Below are 8560 nucleotides of genomic sequence, written 5' to 3'. Positions count from 1 at the left end.
ATATCAAATTAAGTGTTTTTCTTCCAAAAAAAAATAAAAATTAAGTGTTACAACCAAGTGATACCTAATATTAAAGTGTTACAATAAAGTGTTATCTAATATTAAAGTGTTACAAAAAATGTTACCCAATACCACAATGTTACAAAAGTGTTACTTAAAAATCAAATAATCATGAAAATTTTAAAGTGTTACCAATGGCTGTTACTTAAGCTCAATTTTGTAGTAGTGGAACTGGCGTCAGAAAAAGAGTCTGTCGCCGAGGATTTGACTCTGTGTCGCCAGGCGACAGAACCTAATTGCGGCGACGGCCTTTGTTCGCTGGCGCCAAGTTCTTCCAATACCGAGCCAGAAATATGTGTTCTAATTTTGACCAGTTTTTAGCACTATTTGCTCGATCCTACTTCCTGATTGAGTTTTTCTCACTTTTTTGAAACCCATATGTGTTCTACATATGGACATAACCCTCTGGGAATTCATGCTCCATCTACCTGATTGAACGCTCTGTGCAACAAAGGGTACATTTGAGAATGTTGAATTCACCAAACCATGGAAGCGAGATTTTAACTCGCGGTGTCCCATCCACTCGTGTCAACCCTTCAAAAGGTAAGGCTTCCGCGCGGTGCATCCGGACAAGTAACCATGGACCCTCTTTGACTAACCCACATCCCGAACTTTAGAAAACTAGAGCCATGGTTAGGTTGCAAACTCATTGCATCATATTGTGCCTACTTGACTAATTGTGCATTATTTGTTGTGCATATGCTATGTGTTTTTCCTAACCGTTTGTTTGACTTGTGTTTAAGACTAAATAAACTGATTAATGATTTAAAGGAATTTGCCTAATTAATTAATTAATTAATTAATTTGAGTAATTAAAGTCTAATAATTTAATCGAAATTGACTAAGTACGACTTTAGGCATGTCTTGTAGAGTAATAATACCGAAAGCAGTCCCAGATTAGCGCTCCAGCAATAGCGCCACGATTTGGACTGCAGCGCCACACTTTTTTGTGCAACGCCTAGCGACAGCTCTGTCTTCTGGCGCTGCACTGCAAAGTGCGGCAACAGTCCTGTTGCTTTGGCGACAGTTCGGTATTTTGCTCGAGTCGTCACTATGAGTCTAATTAAATAGTTTGCTAATCAATTCGATTATTTTGTTAATGACAGTACCTTTGTTAAGTCCCTTATCGAGTCTAGTCGCATAGTCTAGCCCCATGGTCTTACACAAGAGCCTTAACATGTCACCTACACTCACTACACTTACTAGTCTTAGAACACACTATGAGTATATGTTACCATGACCATGTCTTAGGTTCATGCATGAGTTGGTTTTCTCCGTCATTTGAGTTAGGGGTACATTCTATTCCTAATTTTTTTCATATCTCCCAATCTACATGAGTTCTCCATATCACAACCTTCATTCCATCCTACCTTCTTCCATCCTTGCATGTTGAATAGAGTTTGAATCAAATAATTAACAAATGAATATCCCTAATTTCCCTTTCCATAGCACTTGGTCAAGAAGAGAAGGGCGATTATATATTAATCAAGGACAACACATTTATTCAATTTGAACTTTTTGATAAACCGGTTAGTCAGAAAAGAAAAGCTAAGAAGATAATGGCAAGTCAAGAAGAAGTCAATGAACTTAGGAATCAATTGACTGACGTAACTGAGGTGTTAAAGGCTTTAACCCTCAAAGTCAATGATCATGTGAAGCAACAACAAATAGATCTCATGCAAGAGACCTTGAGCAAGATATCCAAAGACTATAAATTCCAGGGCATCAGCTCGCAAGATGTCTTGGTGGACAAGGAGCTTCTTCCGCAGAAGTTCAATGCCACTGACATCCCTAAATTCAAGGCAATAGATAATCCTTATCTTCACTTAAGAACCTTTAAAACTATAATGAACATTAAGGGGATTGATAGGAAGGTCTTTCATTCCTTGTTTTCTTTATCTCTTGAAACCGTTTGTCAACGATGGTTCTTTTCTCTTGATAAAGAGAAAACATCTACTTGGGATGCTATTGTAAAAGCTTTCATTGATAGATATAAATGTAATATTCAAGTCGAAACCGATTATAGACAACTTGAGATGCTAAGACAGAAAGAGAATGAATGCTTTACTTCCTTCTTCAATAAGTGGAGGGAAACTTCCGCTAAAATGATTGAGGTATGACAGGGTGAAGTCGTATCCCCTAATCAAAAGTAATTCCTAAAACCACTAACTAAAATAGATAGGGAAGTAAGGTCGAATCCAAAGGGAAACGAGTCTTTTTATTCCTAACTAATTAATATAATCTAGACTATAGAGTAACAAATTATTATTACCGAAGGGAAACAAAACTACTAAGAGTAAAAGTGGGAAAGAATAAAAGTAGAAGGAGAAACAATGAATAAAAGGCCTAGGGCATAAATTCACCAATAAATAATATTCCAGGGTAAAACATAATAATCAATCATCAATGCATACATTAATCAGATCATAAAGGGCTTTCGCTACGTATTACAATCACACAATTAATTTACCGGCATTAAATCTCATCTCTCGAATCTCGACTTAACCATTTATAAATTAACCTGCCTATTGAAACTAGACCTAAACATCAATTCTCATCTGTCGAATCTCGAATCAATATTGTCAAACTCATGTATAAAAGATCAGGCCTAATCTAGTCACGGAGCATTTAATCAATCAATAGGAAATTAATTAAGCATTGACAATCAGCAACAATAAATTACCCCTTCATATTATTTATGGATCCCCACAAACCCTAGAAAGAAAACTACTCACACATAATTAAATATAAACTAAACAAAGCAATTAAACAATACATGATCAAGGAAAGAGATTAAATAAAGGATGGAATTAAACCAAGAGTTGTAGAGAGAGAAACAAAAGAGAAAGAAATACTAAGAGTTTAATTAAGAGGAGAGAGAGAGAGAGAGAAAAGTTAGAGAGAGAAAGAAAAAAGAAAAACTAAATCAAAAACTAAAACTAAATTAATAAAAACTAAAACTAAAACTAAAACTAAACTAATGAAAACTTAAAACTAAACTAAAAAACTTCCCCCCTAACCTACGTACTACTACTCCTTTTATAAGGAGCCCACAAAATTCAAGAATCCTAGGTAAACAAGGCTTAATGTCAGCCTTTTAACCGCCTCACTAACTAAAGCTATTGGGCTTCTTGCAACATGGCCCAATCGGCTAGCAGCAACAACAACCACTTGCCCGACCGGGCCATGATCTGCCTGATCGGGTCCGGATAATTGGCAGCGAACTAGGCTCCTTCCTTGGGCGTTCTTGCTTACTCTTGGACCTTTGTAGTTTGTCTTATGATTTGTGGCCTCATTATTTAGTCCGTAGTAGTAGCTTGTAAAACTTGGACTTCTTTACTAATCGAGCCCTTATTCACCGAACTAAATTTTGTTAACTCGGTCTTGGGCTTAAAATATCCAGTCATAAAATGCGATCCAACTCCAATATCTTTGTAGTGGCTCAATAAGCTCGGGAATTATCATAATTCTGCAAATTCCTACAAAATAATATCAACTCTACAAAAACACTAGAAAACGTATATTAGTAATAAAAACAGCTCCGTAGAGCTCAAATAAGCACAAATATGACCGTGGGACGGGGAATAAAAATATATATAAAATAGACTTATCAAACTCCCCCAAGCTAAACCTTTGCTTTGTCCCTAAGCAAAGCAATGAATAAATAAATCAATACTTCACCCTCAAAATAATTAAAATCAATAAATATAATTCAAGGTAAATTAGACAAATAAGTATCAAAGTCAATCAATCAAATTCGTCTAACTACCAATCTTCCCTAACAATTGTCAAACAGAGCAAACCACAAGAGCATATAGAATTCAAGACTAGTGCTCACACACTGAACTCTCATTTATGTGGCGAGTAAAAGATGTACTCGATCGCTCTCCATCCCAACCCCTTTTATGTGAACAATGCCCTCCGAACTCACACTCTCGTGTGTTTAAAAGACATACACTCAACGTAGTAGTCGACTCGAAATATGTCAAATCATTCTTTGCACTGATAAATAACTACTTTCACATTAACACAACTCTATGCACAAAGGTCGAAAGGTCTTTAAAGCTTGTAATGTGAGGCTAGGGTAAAGAGTAGGAAATATTTGGGAAAATGTGAGAGTAAAGCTATGCTTAAGGGAGCCAAATCCTAATAAAACCAAGGTAAAAAATAAATAATGACCAACAAATCTCCAACATACTCAACTCCACAAAAAATTCACCAAATACAACTCCAATCATAACAATAATATTTTTCAACTCTTACAATAAATCACTCATAAAAATATAATTATTATATAGAACTTGAGTGAATAAACAAACTTTGAACTCGTTCATTTTTTTTTTCTTTCAAACTTGATACTTTTTTTACATCTTTTGAAGCAACCTTTACATAGAACATTTGAACATTGAAATATTTTTTTTTTTCTTTTGCTCTTTTTTTTTTTCTTCGTATCTTACATTGGAAATTTTTTTCAACTTTTGGATACTTTTTTCAATTTTTTTTCCAATCACAAAATCAAAAGAACAATCACTCTTCTTTTATTCCCACATTGTGCAAATCATATTCACACCACAACTCCCTCACCTCACCAACTAATAGCTCCCCCAAGCCAAGCTTGGGACTAGTAACCAATGGGGCTCATATAGGCTTGTAACGTGGCTAAATAAACAATAAAAGGGCACAAGCAACAACATGAGTAGCAAGAAGGGAACAAATGTATCTAAATCATCTGAAGGCCACCTAAAAGAACAAATGCCTTCGTCCTCCACAATGTGCATAATAATGAGTCATATAAACATTACTCAAAGTTGCAAACCTATACTCAAATTCCTTGACATACCAGGAACTATCACACATTCCTAACCAAATCAACTAGTCAAGCACCATATTCACAAATAGTTGGCAAATTTGACGCATGTTAAAGTTTCAAGGCAATTAAACATCAAATCATGATCAGCTATTCCTCAATATTTATCATCAATAACCAAGAATCAAAACAATTTCGAAAAATCTCAAAAAAAAAAAGGGCACATGGAAGCATGATTCATAATTCATCGAAATAAAACTAACCTAAGAAAGAAATAAAATCTATACTAAGAAAAATAAAAATAAAAAGAGAATGAAGAGAGAGAGTGAAAGATGTACCATACGAACACGAGAACCTCCCCCCAAGCTAAATTTGACAATGTCCTCATTATCTTAAAGGGAAGCTAGTAGTCAAGGTGACTACTATTCATTATCACCACATAAATGTCACCAAAGCCTCAAGGATTGCAATGCATCTCTTTGGAACAAAATTGGGCAAGAAAGAAACAAAGTGTTAGTGGGAAAAAGTTTAAATTTGAGTCAGGTGCACTATTCTGATCATAACTTTTTATATATAAATGATTATACAGTTATTCCAATTGAATTGGAAACTAGACTTGAAGATCTTTCCAACGAAAGGTCACACGCAAAAATTGGATAAGAAACGCAAAAGTTATGGCCTGTCGAAGTTGACAAAGTTTGCTGACGCGTACGCGCGCCCGATCGGGCGAGCTCTGCCCGATCGAATACGAGTGCAATTCCAGCGTGAATGAAGCCTTCTCTAGCTCAAAATCTGCACAAAAACAAACTCCAACAAGCATTAGTTACACTCTCCTTACCTCTCTAAAAGAAAAAAAATAAATAAATAAAATAAAACACACACATAAAAATAAGAGAAAAAAAAATAAACTAAAAAGCAAAAAAAAAGTACGGGTTGCCTCCCGCAAAGCGCTAGTTTATCAAGATCCCGCTCGACCATACTCCTTCTCTCAATCGGAAGAATTCAACGCCTTGAGTAACTTATCAAACGCTCCTGCAAACATTTCATTAAACACTATATAGGGCTTAATTGCAAGCACATTAATCCCTACAAAGAAAAGGTTAGGAGCGCATAAAGAGAACTCAAGGTAGAAAGGAAAAATCAAAAGAGAGAGATGAAAATACACCACAACCTTCTACTTCCTCCGTTAAAAATTCAGAATTAATAGAACGAACATGGAGGTAGTCATTGTCTTTATCATCCAATATTGACTTGAAAATTCCACCCTTACGAATAACCTCATCATCAACAAAGGAATTTTCAACCACCGTTTCTACAACTAATGATTTTTCAATCACCGATTCATCAACCAATGATTTTTCAACCACAAATTCTATAACCGATGGTTCTTCATCCTCAATAACATTCATATTATTATAGTGTCCATAGACTTTTTCATCAAGAGCCTTCCAATAACTTTCATTAGCAACTAATCGTTTCCGAATATGATAATATTTATATGGAAAGACTCTAAAATCATCCGGAGCACGCACAAAAAACTCACTATAAAGGCATTAAGGATTTTCATGACAAAGACGTTGACAACTACATTAGTTAGGTGCTGCATAAAAATTATATAATTCTTGTAGTGGCGTAAGCATGGATATTTTCAACTCATAAAAAAAATAAAATTAAAAATTAAAAAAAATAATAATAAATTAAAAATAATCTAGACTCTAATAATAATTAGAAATAAAAATAAAACCGTTTCCCCGGCAACGGCGCCAAATTTTGACAGGGTAAAGTCGTATCCCCTAATCAAAAGTAATTCCTAAAACCACTAACTAAAATAGATAGGGAAGTAGGGTCGAATCCACAGGGAAACGAGTCTTTTTATTCCTAACTAATTAATATAATCTAGATTATAGAGTAACAAACTATTATTATCGAAGGGAAACTAAACTACTAAGAGTAAAAGTGGGAAAGAATAAAAGTAGGAGGAGAAACAATGAATAAAAGGCCTAGGGCATAGGTTCACCTATAAATAATATTCCAGGGTAAAACATAATAATCAACCATCAATGCATACATTAATCAGGTCATAAAGGGCTTTCGCTACGTATTACAATCACACAATTAGTTTACCGGTATTAAATCTCATCTCTTGAATCTCGACTTAATCATTTATAAATAACCTGCCTATTGAAACTAGACCTAAACATCAATTCTCATCTGTCGAATCTCGAATCAATATTGTCAAACTCATGTATAAAAGATCAGGTCTAATCTAGTCAAAGAGCATTAAATCAATCAATAGGAAATTAATTAAGCATTGACAATCAACAACAATAAATTACCCCTTCATATTATTTATGGATCCCCACAAACCCTAGAAAGAAAACTACTCGCACATAATTAAATATAAACTAAACAAAGCAATTAAACAAGACATGGTCAAGGAAAGAGATTAAATAAAGGATGGAATTAAACCAAGGGTTGTAGAGAGAGAAACAAAAGAGAAAGAAATACTAAGAGTTTAATTAAGAGGAGAGAGAGAGAGAAAATTTAGAGAGAGAAAGAAAAAAGAAAAACTAAATTAAAAACTAAAACTGAATTAATAAAAACTAAAACTGAAACTAAAACTAAACTAATGAAAACTCAAAACTAAACTAAAAGACTTCCCCCGTAACCTACGTACTACTACTCCTTTTATAAGGAGCCCACAAAGTTCAAGAATCCTAGGTAAACAAGGCTTAATGTCAGCCTTTTAACCGCCTCACTAACTAAAGCTATTGGGCTTCTTGCAACATGGCCCAATCGGCTAGCAGCAACAACAACCACTTGCCCGACCGGGCCATGATCTGCCTGATCGGGCCCGGATAATTGGCAGCGAACTAGGCTCCTTCCTTGGGCGTTCTTGCTTACTCTTGGACCTTTGTAGTTTGTCTTATGATTTGTGGCCTCATTATTTAGTCCGTAGTAGTAGCTTGTAAAACTTGGACTTCTTTACTAATCGAGCCCTTATTCATCGAACTAAATTTTGTTAACTCGGTCTTGGGCTTAAAATATCCAGTCATAAAATGCGATCCAACTCCAATATCTTTGTAGTGGCTCAATAAGCTCAGGAATTATCATAATTCTGCAAATTCCTACAAAATAATACCAACTCTACAAAAACACTAGAAAACGTATATTAGTAATAAAAACAGCTCCGTAGAGCTCAAATAAGCACAAATATGACCGTGGGACGGGGAATAAAAATATATATAAAATAGACTTATCAAGGTACCTTCCGAAAAAGAATCTGTGAGGATGTTTATCAAGAATCTCCAAGAGAAGTATTCAAAGCATTTGAATTATCAACATAATTTGAATACTTTCAAAGTCGTCTATGACATAGGCATCGAGATTGAAGATGACCTCGCAAAGCAAAAAGCTACTAACAATAATAACCACGGTAGCTGGAAAGGAAAGAATAATGACAATCCTTCTTCCTCCGAAAACGCCCACTCTAGTAACAATGTTAGTACCTTTGATCTTAGTGAAGTTTTAGCCATGGATAACCAAGGATCTAAGAAGACACTAAGGAAAGACTTCACTCCCATTGGGATGAGCTACGATATTGTCTTTGATCGACTCCATGCCAAGGGACTCATTACTCCCATTGGACATATTCAAGATCCCGCACCTGAAAAGAGATTGCCTAGTTGGAAT

Source organism: Chenopodium album, chromosome 3 (assembly GCF_948465745.1).
Source record: "Chenopodium album chromosome 3, dcCheAlbu1.1, whole genome shotgun sequence".
Taxonomy (NCBI): Eukaryota; Viridiplantae; Streptophyta; class Magnoliopsida; order Caryophyllales; family Amaranthaceae; genus Chenopodium; species Chenopodium album.
The sequence above is the reverse complement of the archived record's forward strand: the minus strand, read 5'-3'. Positions refer to the sequence as shown.